This window comes from Gekko japonicus, unplaced genomic scaffold, assembly GCF_001447785.1.
Source record: "Gekko japonicus isolate JY-2015 unplaced genomic scaffold, Gekko_japonicus_V1.1 scaffold3559, whole genome shotgun sequence".
Taxonomy (NCBI): Eukaryota; Metazoa; Chordata; class Lepidosauria; order Squamata; family Gekkonidae; genus Gekko; species Gekko japonicus.
Genome location: NW_015168153.1, coordinates 93,548 through 108,849, shown reverse-complemented (window position 1 = coordinate 108,849; position 15,302 = coordinate 93,548). Strand labels below are relative to the sequence as shown.

The 15,302-nt window shown below is 45.8% G+C and overlaps 1 pseudogene; it reads right to left on the bottom strand.

Annotated features, from left to right (window-relative positions):
* Positions 1-831: 831 nt before the first annotated feature.
* LOC107113605 overlaps positions 832-15,302 on the bottom strand; it is a 46,753-nt pseudogene continuing 32,282 nt past the window's right edge.

The window sequence follows — 15,302 nt, the reverse complement described above, 5'->3', positions numbered from 1 at the left end:
GCTGTGCAGGCAGCCATGTTCTTTTCTAGGGTCTCCAGAGTGCCGAAAAATTCGTCCCTGGAGACCGGGATGCCTTCTCCCTGAGGGCCGTCCCGCCCGTCCACCATTTTGTTTTCAGCCGGGGCCTTCAAGTGTGGGGCTGGGGAACCAATTTTAGGAGGAAAGAAGGAGTTTACCGACCTCGTTTTAATGCCCTCTGATGCCTGCCAGACTCACGAGTTTTTCCCGTGCCAGGAAATCTATTTAGTGCCAATATATAGCTGTACACTTTTAACTGGGGGTAGAAGAAGCGGGAGCTCCGAGATTAGGCGGCCATCAGGCTTCGCTGCGACGCCACGCCCCCTACTTTCTCAGCCTTATGAACTTTCAGTGCCAGGGCCAGTGCATTCTCTGAGAAACATGAAGATCAGGCCTGTGCCCCAAGCTCTTGCCACACACTGAGCACTGAGAAGATTCCTTTCCTGGGAAGAGTCCTCAGTGTTAAAGGAGAGATCAGCTGATTCTTCATGCAGCAAAAGCCCATCTTTGCTTTCTTCCCTGTGGGATCTTTCTGAGGTTTTCAACATGGATAACGCTCTTTCCACACATGTATAACATTTCTTCCCAGTTAGTGTAAGATTTCTCTGTAGATTTAAGCTTCTTACAGGAGTTTGTATCTTTGAAATGCTTTGTATGGTCTGTAGTTGTCTTTTAGGTGTGAAAAAGGAGAAAAGCTCTTTTCATGACTAAGCAGTTACATTGTTTCTCCATGTGTGGGATTCCTTGATGCAGTAGAGAAGTGTCACTCTGAGTTAAACTCTTTCCACGCTTTGAGCATTCAAAAGGTTTCTCCCCTGTGTGGGTTCCCTGATGTTCTTGAAGATGGCCACTACGACTAAATCTCTTTCCACGCTTTAAGCATTCAAAAGGCTTCTCTCGTGTGGGTTCTTTGATGTTGTGTAAGACTGCCACTCACACTGAATCTCTTTCCACACCCTGAACATTGAAAAGATTTCTCCCCTGTGTGGGTTCCCTGATGTTCTTGAAGATGGCCACTACGACTAAATCTCTTTCCACGCTTTAAGCATTCAAAAGGCTTCTCTCGTGTGGGTTCTTTGATGCTGTTTAAGACTGCCACTCATACTGAATCTCTTTCCACACTCTGAACATTGAAAAGGCTTCTCCCCTGTGTGGGTTCTCTGATGCTCTTGAAGATGGCCACTCCGACTGAATCTCTTTCCGCACTCTGAGCATTCAAAAGGTTTCTCCCCTGTGTGGGTTCTTTGATGTAGTTTAAGATTGCCACTCCGACTGAATCCCTTTCCGCACTCTGAGCATTCAAAAGGTTTCTCCCCTGTGTGAGTTCTCTGATGGTCTTGAAGAGTGCCACTCCAACTGAATCTCTTTCCGCACTCTGAGCATTCAAAAGGTTTCTCCCCTGTGTGGGTTCTCTGATGCAGTTGCAGAGTTCCATTCCGACTGAATCTCTTTCCACACTCTGAGCATTCAAAAGGTTTCTCCCCTGTGTGGCTTCTCTGATGCAGTTGCAGAGTGCCATTCTGACTGAATCCCTTTCCACACTCTGAGCACTCAAAAGGCTTCTCCCCTGTGTGGGTTCTCTGATGCTCTTGAAGATTACCACTCTGACTGAATCTCTTTCCGCACTCTGAGAATTCAAAAGGTTTCTCCCCTCTGTGGGTCCTTTGATGTTTTTGGAGATTGCCATTCCGACTGAATCTCTTTCCGCACTCTGAGCATTCAAAAGGTTTCTCCCCTGTGTGGGTTCTTTGATGCAGTTGAAGATTGCTACTCTGACTGTATCTCTTTCCACACTCTGAGCATTCAAAAGGTTTTTCCCCTGTGTGGGTTCTCTGATGCAGTTGAAGACTGCTACTCTGACTGAATCTCTTTCCACACTCTGAGCATTCAAAAGGTTTTTCCCCTGTGTGGGTTCTCTGATGTAGTTGAAGACTGCCATTCCACCTGAATCTCTTTCCACACTCTGAGCATTCAAAAGGTTTCTCCCCTGTGTGGGTTCTCTGATGCAGTTGAAGACTGCCATTCCGACTGAATCTCTTTCCACACTCTGAGCATTCAAAAGGTCTCTCACCTGTGTGGGTTCTCTGATGCTCTTGAAGATAGCTACTCTGACTGAATCTCTTTCCACACGCTGAGCATTCAAAAGGTTTCTCCCCTGTGTGGGTTCTGTGATGCAGTTGAAGATTGCCACTCTGACTGAATCTCTTTCCACACTCTGAGCATTCAAAAGGCTTCTCCCCTGTGTGGGTTATCTGATGCAGTTGAAGATGGGCACTCTGACTGAATCTCTTTCCACACTCTGAGCATTCAAAAGGTTTCTCCCCTGTGTGGGTTCTTTGATGCAAGTGAAGACTGCCATTCTCACTGAATGTCTTTCCACACGCTAAGCATTCAAAAGGTTTCTCCCCTGTGTGGGTCATTTGATGTTTTTGAAGACTGCTACTCCGACTGAATCTCTTTCCACACTCTGAGCATTCAAAAGGCTTCTTCCCTGTGTGGGTTCTCTGATGCAGTTGAAGACTGCCATTGTGGCTGAATCTCTTTCCACACCTTGAGCATTCAAAAGGTTTATCGACTCGGTGTATCCTTTGGTGTATGAAGAGCTGTGATCTATTTCTAAAGTACTTTTCACACAAAATGGATTTGCTTGCCTTCATTATCCTGTTCTTTGGAATATGTACATTACGCTGACCGCCTTTCTTTCTTTTTGTTCCGCCTTGATTCCTGATGTTTTCTTTCAAGTCTTCATTTTTAACGTTATCTGGCATTTGTCGATGAACTTCCTCCCCTTCTTCCTTCCTCTGATCATCCTCTGCTGGAATAAAGAGAGAGATCCTGCTAGCACTTGGGAGGGCTGGGAAGGACCAAAGACAACTATGTGACTACAGTGGAAATGGACTGACGACAGCTCTTTGGCCTTGGCCACCTTGACTGATCTTAACCACCCCTCCACCTTTCCCCAGAGTATCTAATATGTAAGGATTCCTCATCTCCTCAAGTACCACAGCTGAGGTCTTGCCCACAAGAAACTTCTGAGCCTCGAGATTTCAGGTCCTCCCGCCTTCCCCAGCGGGCTGTATGATTGTACAAAACGTCGCTCAGAAGTGAATCAGAAATTCCCCATGGCACTTCCTTGGTTTTTCCCTTGACACAACCCTGAAGGATACTCACTCTCAGGCAGCTCATTTGGGAAGGAAATATGTTCTTGGGATACTCTGGAGGAAATCCTCAGCCTTTCTTGAGATGCAAGGTCGTTGTCTATCCCCACTGTAGTCTCTCTTCTATTCCTGGCTTCATTCATAGAGAGACAGAGAGAGAAAGTGATCATTCTTACACGGGGAAGGAAAGAAATTCAAGAGTTCTTCTGGAAGGATGAAACCATGGTCAAGATCAAAGTCCACTATCCAAACCAGTATAAAGGGAATAGATCTGTGAGGCAGAGCACTGTAGTTCCCCCAAAGGTTTACGTGATTATTAAGTGACCTGGTCTGACTTTCAGACATTCGTGATTCGAGTCTCCCTGCAGCGAACATTCTTATATTTTTCAGGGCCATTGCTTACTCGTGAGGAACAGTATCCAGCTGTGTAGCCAGGAGGGCGCGGGGATTAGGAGGGTGCTGACAGCCTCTGGAAAATTCCATCAAGGAGGACCCTTGATTGGGTCATTAGGACCACCTGACCCTAGGAGGTAGGAAGTATAATAGACATATAGACAAGAGGGAAGCCAGGCTAAATCCATGATCATGCCATGCTAGTGTGTCTTGATATTTTCTTGCTGCGTCATGATGAATAGTTTTCTGTAAAATAATTTAGGCTGCACCTGGAATACTGATGCTGTAAAAGAGTTGCCACCTAATACCACATGTTTTGTGTATTAGCTAGAACCAGCCCCGTAGCTAACAACTTTTTTCTCAGGGGGCCAATGTTTTTCTAGGCACGCCTGCCATCCAGAGAAATTAAGCTGGTTAATAAGATTTTTGGAAGGGAGAAAGTTTTGTGTTCCCAAAGTGAAAAAGATGGTGGGGGGGGGCACGAGAACAGCTGATGGTGACAGTTCGGAGGGCTAAAGCTTGCCGGCACCAAAGCACTTAATGGGGCACACAGGGGGCATTTCAAACGTTCCCTCCCTTCCTCCCTCCTCTTGTGCTGCTTCCGGCACAATTGGGGGAGGGACTTGGCTGGCCACACCCGCGTACCCGGGTCTCTGTGGAGAACTACATGGGGGGAGGGGGGAGGGGAGGGGGGACCGTTGGATGACTAAGGGGTAAATGAGAGCCAGTTAGGTGTAGTGGTTAAGTGTGCGGACTCTAATCTGGGAGAACCAGGTTTGATTCCCCACTCCTCCACTTGCACCTGCTGATGTGACCTTGGGTCAGTCACAAGCTCTGGCACAGCTGTTCCTGAAAAAGCAGTTTCTGTCAGAGCTCTCTCAGCCCCACCCACCTCACAGGGTGTCTGTTGTGGGGAGGGGAAGGGAAAGGAGTTTGTAAGCCGCTCTGAGACACCCTTGGGTGGTGAAGGGCGGGGTATAAATCCAATCCTTTTTCTCTTCTAAAAGGATTACTGAAGGATGATAGGGAATTGGTTGAGAAGCTGAATGCATTTTTTGCCTCTGTCTTCACTGTGGAAGATGAGAAGTGCTTGCCCACTCCAGAACTGATTTCGGGAGGGGTGTTAAAAGACCTGAGTCAAATTGAGGTGATGAGAGAGGAGGTCCTACAACTGATAGACAACATAAAAACTGATAAATCACGAGGCCCGGATGGCATACATTCAACAGTTCTGAAAGAACTCAAATGTGAACTTGTGAATCTCCTGACAAAAATATGTAATATTTCCTTAAAATCTGCCTCCATTCCTGAGGACTGGAAGGTAGCTAATGTCACTCCCATCTTTAAAAAGGGTTCCAGAGGAGATCCGGGAAATTACAGGTCAGTCAGTCTGACGTCGATACCGGGTAAGTTGGTGGAAACCATTATTAAGGAAAGAATCAGTAGGCACATTGATGAACAAAAACTATTGAGGCAGACTCAGCATGGGTTCCGTAAGGGAAGATCTTGTCTCACTAAGCTGTTACGTGTTCTTTGAGGGAGTGAACAAACATGAGATCAAGTGGGACCCAATACATGTTGTTTACCTTGACTTCCAGAAAGCTTTTGATAAAGTTCCTCATCAAAGGCTCCTAAGTAAGCTCAGTAGTCATGGGATAAAAGGACAAGTCCTCTTAAGGATCAAAAACTGGATGATTAATATGAAACAGAAAGTATAAATGGGCAATTTTCACGATGGAGGGTGAGAAGCAGTGGGGTACCACAGGGATCAGTACTAGGTTCGATGCTTTCTAACTTATTCATTAATTATTTGGGAGGGCACAGCGCTTGCATTCACTTGAGAGCTGAGCTCCGGGCGATTGATCGTTTCTTCGGACTTAAAGGGTCTCTGAGCAATCAGAGACCACCCCACACTCCAGGGAAGGAGCAGTGGGAGATAGGGGGCTAGAGCTGAGGTCCTAGCATGAAGGCAACTCGCTGGGAGACCTGATTAGCTCGCTCTGAAGCAAGCCGGAGGAAGAAGTTCATCGAGGTAAGCAGAGCTGTGCTACCGTGAGTCAAGAGGCTGACAGGCGAATTTTAAATTGAGCACAGAAACGTGAGTGAAAGAAACTGCTCTGTGTTCTCAAAGTAAAGACTGTCGTAATTGAAAATCCCCAACAGACTGGGAAAATCTCCCCAATTCTACTTAACTGGCCAGAACACAAAGGGAGAAATTTCCAACTTGAGCTGTGTTTTGGCAAAGTAGAGGGGAAACGGAACGGATGGGGAAAATACCATCAAATTACTAATAGAGGCACAAGGAAAATTTAAAGAGAGATTTGTGGATGTAAAGAGCTCGCAAGCTAGCAAGGCCCCATAATTTTCTACGAACTCAATTTTTTCCTCCAGCAGGAGGGGGGCAGGAGGCCCATTATAATTAGTGGGGTGAAATGGTAGAGCCGATCAGGAACTTTAATAAAGACTAAAAGTGCTTGCTATGTCCTATACTTGACTATTGATGGTTTTTAAACTGACTCCCCCCCCCCAACAGAGTGTGAATGTGTGTGGAGCAGCTGGAGAGATGGTGACCTTGAACAAATAATAACAAAGTCTAGGCATACGGTCAAGGGATACTGGCGACTCTCCAGCACTGGGTAGTGAACCAGAACTGGGCTTAAACCATAACATGGAGATAACAGGGTCTTGGAAGTCCGCTATATGGGGGGGGGGGAAATAATAAATAAAATAAATAAATAAAGACAATAGCAAAATTGGTTAGAATTTGTATAAAGCTCAGAGAACAATCAGCAAAATGTCATCTGTTAAAACTGTGCACACTGCCAAGAATACACAATCTTCACCAGGAACAGGGGGGGTGACTGTTAGTAAATTAGCAATGCCAGTGCAAAGAGAAATGCAGAGCATGGTCATTGATGCAATCAATCCCATCAAAGCTCAAATGGACCAAACTTTAAGACAAATAACACAAATAACTGAGCAATTTACAAATAGTATGCGAGCTATTCAAAAAGAGGTGGTGGAAAACTCAAAGGACATAGCAGAGCTGAAGAAAAATAATGAGAAGACAGAGAAAAAGATGAAAGTGGTGGAAGAGGACCCAAGAAGGATGGAAGATAAACAACGGGAATATGAACAAGAGCTTATACGATTACAGGTGGGAAAAGCAGCATATGTGTTAAGATTCCAGAACATTCCAGAGGAAAAAGATGAAGACTTGTCAGGGAAGATGGCCAAATTACTGGCAGATCATCTGGACATGGAAAAAGATGAAGTGGAAAAAGAGTTTGATCAAGTATTTAGAGTGAATTCAGCCTATGCAAGACGGATGAAAGTTCCACGGGAAATACAAGTACGCTTCTATAAGAGAACGGTAAGGGACAAAGTACTGAGGGAAGTAAATACGAAACCTTAATGAAAGATGAAACTGAAATAAAAGTCCTGAAGGAAATTCCCTGGAGGGTTAGGGAAAAAAGAAGAGAATATGCTAAATTAACATGGTTGTTGAAGAAAAATGACATTCAATACAGATGGTTATTTCCAGAGGGCATGGGCTTTACCTATCAAGAGAAAAAATACTGGATTACATCTATTTTTAAAGCGGAAAACATGGGGAAGAACTTGGAATGGAAGAAGAGGAAGAAGAAGAAGAGGAGGAGGAAGGGGAGAGAAAAGAAGAGGACCTACAGGCGGAAGGAGCTGAAGCCAACTTTAATCCCAAAGAGAAGAGAAGCCAGGTTGTCCGAAGGAAATCTCCGATTGGAACGTGATATTGGACAAAGGTGAAAAAGCACCAACAGAATGGTAAGAACAATGGATAAAGGGAGACTTAGAATACTCTCAGTAAATGTAAATGGATTAAATGGACCACAAAAAAGAAGAAGGATTTTTCACCAATTAGGTAAATAGAAATTGGATATAATTTGTTTACAACACATTTGTGAAAAAGATGAGAAATATTTGCTAAATAAAAAATAAGGGAAAACATTTACAGCTTCAGACAAGAGGGAAAAGAAGAGGGGAGTGGCAATGATAGTTAAAGAAAACCTATTCCCTGAAAAAGTTTATGCTTCAGATGATGGGAGAATTTTGATGTGAGCAGCATTATTAAAGGTTTGGGACCCTATACATAAAAAGTTTTATACTAAAAGATCAAGACTGATTATACCTTTAGAGGCATTTACCTTACCTAATGTATATGTGGGAGAAGAATCATTAAGATATCAGGATATTTTGGATAAAAAAGACAATTTGAAATTACCAGAACAATTATCCTGGTGGAAGAAAGCGCAACTGGAATCGATATATTTGAAGGATAAGAAACTAGGTTTTAATAATAAAATAACTGAGCTGGAAGAAACTGTTTTAACAGCAGAAAACAAAGTGATAAAGAAAATATATAAGATTTTATTGGACAATGTGATGGTTGATGAAATGGTGAAAAAAATATGATTATGTGGGCCCAGAGTATAGGCTGTAATATTAATTTTGAAGAGTGGGAGCAGATTTGGCGGAAAAATATAAAATTAACTAATGCTGTGTCGTATAAAGAGAACATGTATAAGATGTTTTGTAGATGGTATATTACACCAGATAGATTAGCTAAACAAAATGTTAATCGCTCTAACAAATGTTGGAAATATAAAAATAAGATTGGTTCTTTTTATCACATGTGGTGGTTATGTGATGTTACAAAGAGGTACTGGAGATGGATTCATGAGATTATTGGAAAAATAATAAGAACTAATATCCTGTTTACTCCAGAGATACTGTTATTGAATATATTTCCGAAAGACTTTGATAAAGCAGATAGGTATTTGATAGTTCATATGTCGACAGCTGCAAGAATAGTATATGCCAAATATTGGAAAACAATGGAAATACCAACAAAAATATTTGAAACGGCGGAAAATGACAAACTGACACTTGAGATGAGAGCCGGTACAGAATGGACATTTCAAAAAACTTGGAAGAGATTCTACGATTGGTATAATGTAAATGCAACTGATAAATAAATGTAGTAATTTGAGAACGCAGAAAAGATAAGTTTAGTGGAGTAAAACAGATAATGAATTTAGAAATCTAACAAGCAGAAGAAATGAAAAAGTCTCTTGTTATATGTTATATGTTGCGGGGGGGGTAGATGGGGGTTGTTTGTATGTATGTTTGTATGTCTGTAGTATATAATGGAAAAAATAATAAAAGTGTACCCTTGGGTACTTATTAAAAAATAATTAATGATTTGGTGTTCGGAGTAAGCAGTGAAGTGGCTAAATTTGAGGAAGACAAAAATCCTAACTATAAGTGCACGTTCATGGGGTCCAAACTGGCAGAGACTGACCAAGAGAGAGATCTTGGTGGCAGAGCAGATAACTCACTGAAAATGCTGAGACAGTGTGCGACTGTAATAAAAAAGGCCAACACTATGTTGGGGATTATTAGGAAGGGGACTGAGAAAAAATCAGCGATTATTAACGTGCCCCTGTATGAATCGAAGGTGCGAAAGGGAAAAGGGAAAAAAAACCTGAACCTAAAACTTAGAATTCAGAACCTAAAAAGGTTAGTTAAGGATAGAAGAGGGCCAACTCTAAAAATCATACAAAAATATACATGTATTTATTACACACAAATTAAAATAGCAAAGAAGGGCCCATTCATACCTCATAAACAAACATATATATAAAAACATACAAGGGCTAATGAAGTAGACCCAACGCGTTTCGGCCTAGGCAGGCCTTCCTCAATATATACACACACACACACACACACACACACACACACACACACACACACATGTCCAGCTATATATACTATATATTCTTCTACGATTGTGCTGTCAAATGTTCCCAATGAAGGTTCCTTAAGTTAAAAGCAGTGTTGATCCAAAAAAAAGTTGAACCTATATAGTAGATTCAGGGTTAAACAATCCTTAAAGGGTGATCGAGGTTTACAAGACTATACCTGGGATAGAGCAGGTAGAGAAAGAGGTACTTTTCTCCCTTTCTCGCAATACAAGAACTCGTGGGCACTCAATGAAATTGCTGAGCGGTCGGGTTAGAACGAATAAAAGGAAGTCCTTCTTCACCCAAAGAGTGATTAACACATGGAATTCACTGCCAAAGGAAGTGGTGGCGGCTACAAGCATGGACGGCTTCAAGAGGGAATTAAATAAGCATCTGGAGCAGAGGTTCATCAGTGGCTATTAGCCACAAGGTATAGCTAGGGACTCTGGGGCAAGGGATGCTCTGTCTTCTTGGTGCTTGGGGGGGCGTCAATAGTGGGAGGGCTTCTAATGTCCTGGCCCCACTGGTGGACCTCCTGAGGGCACCTGGTATTTTTGGCCACGGTGTGACCCAGAGTGTTGGACTGGATGGGCCTTTGGCCTGATCCAACATTGGCATCTCTTATGTTTTTATTGACCCAGGGGGACCCAGGGTTTGATTCTTGACAGGATTGTTTGCAGATCACAGGTAGAGCGGAGGTCTGGGATCCCATTCAGGGGGAAGGGTGTGTTGTAAAGCTTGGCAACAGAGAAATGAGTATCTGGCCCCTTCCAGAATCCTTCTGAGGGCCTCTCATCCTGTCCTTTGCCTCAGGCTAGGACTCCTTCTCTGGCTTGGGTGATGGCCACAACAGTTGCCTCTGTTGCAAGAACACACCCAGGAACACATGACCCTGCCTCATACTGAATCTGACCCTTGGTCCATTGAAGTCAGTGGTGTCTACTCAGTCTGGCAGGGGCTCTCCAGGGTCTCAGGCAGAAGTCCTTCACATCACTGCCTACCTGATCCTGTTTACTGGAGATGCTGGGGATTGAACCTGGGACCTTCTACATGCCAAGCAGATGCTCTGCCAGGGAGCCACAGCACCCCCCCCCCCAAGTAGCGGGACAGGCCTCAAAATTGTGAACACCTATTCAATACTTTGATTCATCCCTCCTCACAGTGGCAGCAATTTGCACCTGTGGCACCAAGGAAAGATCCCTTACCCAGGAAGGCCACATTCTCGTAGTTCTCCAGCATGACTTCCCTGTACAGAGCTCTTTGTCCCGGATCCAGCAGGGCCCACTCTGCCTCCGTGAAATCGATGGACACCTCCTCAAAGGAAAAGGAGGGACCCTGAAAGGAAAAGCAGATTCCCCCATCAGAGATCACGTCAGGCAGAGATTGTACACTGGAAGGGAGTAGTCTGGGAAGGTACAGGATGTCAGGCTTGGATGGGTAAAGGGAACGGCGTTCAGGGGATCTGTTGCCCAAACACCTTGTAGAAACTGCAGGAGCAACTGCTCCCCTGAGAAAGGAAGAGGGACCCGGGCTGTCTCCCCTGCTCATCTCATTTTTGGCAGAAAAATCAGTGAGCCTGGAGTATTTCTATATAACACCCTGGATTGGTTGAGGCGTCTCTGTTTGGTTCCTCTCTCATAAGGCTTTGCAGGCTTAGCTACTGTCCTCTCTCAAGCCTCTCTCTAGCCTGACAAGGCACTCTGCTCCAAAAAGAGATGTTTTCATTTCTCTAGTTCTATCATGTCACCCTCACACTCTCTCAAAGACTCCTCGTGAGAAGGTTTGGAGCTTCTGACCTGCAACATACTTGCTGAAGCAGGTGTCTGCGCTTCCAATAAGGTCACAATAAAGTCTACATATAACATTCCTGACTGTCTAACTAGGGTATGAGTTTAAGGTGAATATTGTTCTCTTTATTTTTATATTCTTCTGCTAAACGTTAGCCTTATGTCATCCATGTGGGCTGAACCTGTGGGTACTGAGGGTCTAAATTGGTGAAGACTTCTTTGCCCTGGGCTGATCTCCAATCAGCTCTCTGTGAGCTCATGTTGACTAGACTAGAACGCTCAGTATTTCACACTAGAGTACTGCCTTTGTATTGAACTATTCTATGCTGAATATGGAAATGTTATGTTTTCACCCTAAAAGATATTTAAGTGCTTTCTGTCCTTAGGAAGCTTGTATTGTAAATAACCTGGTTTTGTTTGAGAACTCTGGTCTCTCTCTCTATTGATTCAGTCCCTCCCTTGCCAGTCTCCACTCAACCATAGGCGTCAGCTTCCGGGGGGCTTGGGGGCTGAGGCTATCCCGAAATTTTCAAGGGAAAAACAGAGCCCTCCCCAGACAACCAGGCTCAAAGCCTTGCCACCCATCCCCTGCACCCCAACCCCATTTGGAAAGCGGAGGTTCCCCACCCCCGGTCCGCTTTCTGTCGGATGGATTAGGCCTGGAAGCTAAGCCCCACCCCCCAGATCCCAGCAGCCCTCAGTTCAGCCTGGAGGAAGTGGAGCCTGGAGGCTGCTAAAAGTTAACCTTACGTCATCCATGGGGGCTGAACCTGTGGGTAAAAAGGTAAAGGTAAAGGTTCCCTTGCTCAAAAGCCAGTCGAATCCGACTCTAGGGTTGCGGTGCTCATCTCAGTTTCAAAGCCGAAGAGCCAGCGCTGTCCGAAGACGTTTCCGTGGTCATGTGGCCGGCATGACTAAACACCAAGGCGCACGGAACGAAGTGGTCCCACCGAAGTGGTCCCTATTTATCTACTTGCAATTTCTTGCTTTCAAACTGCTAGGTTGGCAGGAGCTGGAACTAGAGATGAGAGCTCACTCCATCATGCGGCACCCGGGTCTTGAACTGCTGAACTACTGACCTTCCACAGCCTGCAGTTCAGCGTCTTAACCACTTGAGCCACCGCAGCTCCTGTGGGTACAGAGGGTCTAAGTTGGTGAAGACTTCTTTGCTCTGGGCTGGTCTTCAATCAGCTCTCTGTGAGCTCATGTTGACTAGACCAGAACGCTCTCTATTCCACACTAGTGCACTAGGTTTGTATTGAAGTATTCTATGCTGGATATGGAAATGTTATGTTTTCACCCTAAAAGATATTTACGTGCTTTCTGTCCTTAGGAAGCTTGTATTGTAAATAACCTGGTTTTGTTTGAGAACTCTGGTCTCTCTCTCTATTGATTCAGTCCCTCCCTTGCCAGTCTCCACTCAACCATAGGCGTCAGCTTCCGGGGGGCTTGGGGGCTGAGGCTATCCCGAAATTTTCAAGGGAAAAACAGAGCCCTCCCCAGACAACCAGGCTCAAAGCCTTGCCACCCATCCCCTGCACCCCAACCCCATTTTGAAAGCGGAGGTTCCCCACCCCCGGTCCGCTTTCTGTCGGATGGATTAGGCCTGGAAGCTAAGCCCCACCCCCCAGCTCCCAGCAGCCCTCAGTTCAGCCTGGAGGAAGTGGAGCCTGGAGGCTGCTGCACGTGGCTTCGCCTTCGCTGCCTTCCCGCCACGTAGACTGCAGAGAAAGGGTAAGGACTGAGCTGGCTGGGGCGGCGTGGGTCGGAGGATGTTTTCAGGGGTGGGGGTTGGCAGCCATGCGGGGGGATTCAGTGGGGGAGGGATGAAGCACCGGTTGGATTTCTGCCTTCCCGTAGGCGCGGGAGCTCTCCCCCAGCCCATTTTGGGACTGCAGCGGGAAGCTGGCCCCCTGGAATTGCTCCTGGGTGGCCGAGGGGGTGATTGGGCCCTGGTTTGTTATGGATCTCCCACCCCCCCCCCACCCGTTGGAGCAAGGCCCTGGGGGTTCCAATGCAGCCCCCCCCTCTGCATTCCGCTGGCCGGGAGCCCACGTGCTCCGTCCGTCCCTTTGGTCAGGCCTCCCTTTCTCCGCTGGCAATTTGCAGCCAGCTTCCCTTTCCCGGCCAGTCCTTGCCAGCCGCGGCAATTGCGTTTTCGATGGGGAACTTCGCCGGTCCACTTTCCTTTGCATTGGAGGGGGGGGAATTCTTTGGCACCAAAATGCACTCTTGCAGCCCTCCCTTTCCATCTCTCCCCCCTCCCTCTCCTTCCTTCCTTCCTTCCTTCGTTCCTTTCTCTCTCTCTTTCCCATGTACTTGCTTTCTTTCCATTTCCTTCCTTCCTTCCTTCCTTCCTTCCTTCCTTCCTTCCTTCCTTCCTTCCTCTCTCCCCATCTATTTGCTTTCTTTCCACCTCTCCTCTCCCTCCCTCCCTTGTTAAAACATCCTTAGTTAGGGTTGCCAGGTTCCCCCGTCCACCTCTGTGGGATGGGGTGGAGGGGTGGCCTGATAGGTTGGGAAACTCCTGGAGATTTGGGGATGGAGCCTGGGGAGGACTGGGATCTCAGAGGGGTAAAAGCCATAGGGTCCACCCTCCAGAACATCCATTTTCTTCAGGAAAACTAATCTTTGTAGTCTGAAAACGAGGAGGAGGAGTGTTTGGGTTTGTCATTCCAGTCCCAGACCACCTCTGCTATTCCCAGGGGCCATCATTCCACTCTGGGCCCCCAGTTCTTTTATTGACTTAGCAATGCTTTTGGCCCAGCCTCAGCACACACACACACACACACGGGAAAGGGAAAAGTCTACACCCTTGCACTCAACCAATAAAAAATCTAAAGGGGAATGGGAGGGTCCCAGGGAAACAGTCCAGGGGGCCCAGAATCCTGTAACACTCATCTCTCCTACCTGGACTGGAGGTGCGGCAGCCGTTTCCGGACCTCTAAAAAGACATCGGCTCAACAGCATCTCTTCACTGCCTGTTCCTGAGACAAAGGAGGAAGGAAGGGTGTTTGCTTGCTTGGTCCCTGCTTCACACAACCCCTTCCCAGGGTTGTGAAACCTCACCCTGTGGACACGCAACGTATCGTTAAACACTTTTTGCTGAATTCTGGGAGATGCAGAAGAGAAGCACATGGTAGCCATGATCTTTCGGGATTATAAACGCAGCCAACATAATTCAGATTTCTGTGGGACTTGTGTTTGCTCTGTGGGGAGGGAAAGACGTTGCAGGACACGTCACCGTCCCATTCCGACCAGACAAGACTTGAGCGCATCCGGAGACTCGAGGGTAATATTTTTCAGCGTGTCTCTTAGCGTGTTAACTTCCCAATCAAGTTTCCAGCCAGATGCAACATCAACATGACGTCACACCCGTCCCAAGCCCCTCCCCAAAGCTCCTGGGGGTGCCCGGCCACAGCCTGCCATCCGTCCCCCCCAGCACACGGTTTCCCCCAGGAGACAAATTTCCCCAATTTTTTTGGACCCTGGAAACTACTTTTCAGAGCTGTGCCGCCTCAGACGGGGGAGGCTCCCTCCGTTCAGCAGACTGGATAGTTTGTCTGTCTCCCCCCCTGGAAACTCGGTTTCTTTTTATGGAAGGAAGGTGAGGCATGAACTTTTTAATTAATGGGAGAAATTGCCCTCCAGGAATGTGTCTCATCTCCTTTTGGAAACAAAAGGGAAGGGAAGGGGAAAGGAAAAAAAAGGGGGGGGGAAAGAAAACTCAACCCAAAAAGTTGCTATGGATCCACAAGGGTTAAGCTGACTCTAAATATTATAAAAATGCAAAATTTATTCAGGTGTACACATTTTAAAACTTAGACTCATTAAAAATATACCATTCAGACATAAAAAACTTATCAACATTCATACATAGATGGGTTAGTGCTGTGCAACTGAACCAAACGCATTTCGGCCCCTCAAAGGGCCTTCCTCAGTGGTCACAATTCCAATTACGAGTTTGACATACATTCAATTTTTTTTTTACATAAGATGTACATATACAGGAGAAGGCCAGATGTTCTTTCCTAAATACTTCTGTGTTTATAATTATTCTATAAGATGGGCCTCCAGTTTAGCCAAATAAAGTCCACCAATAATTCTGGTATCACAAATTTGCTTGAGTTGAATGTATGTCACTCCATCCTGTACAAATTCTG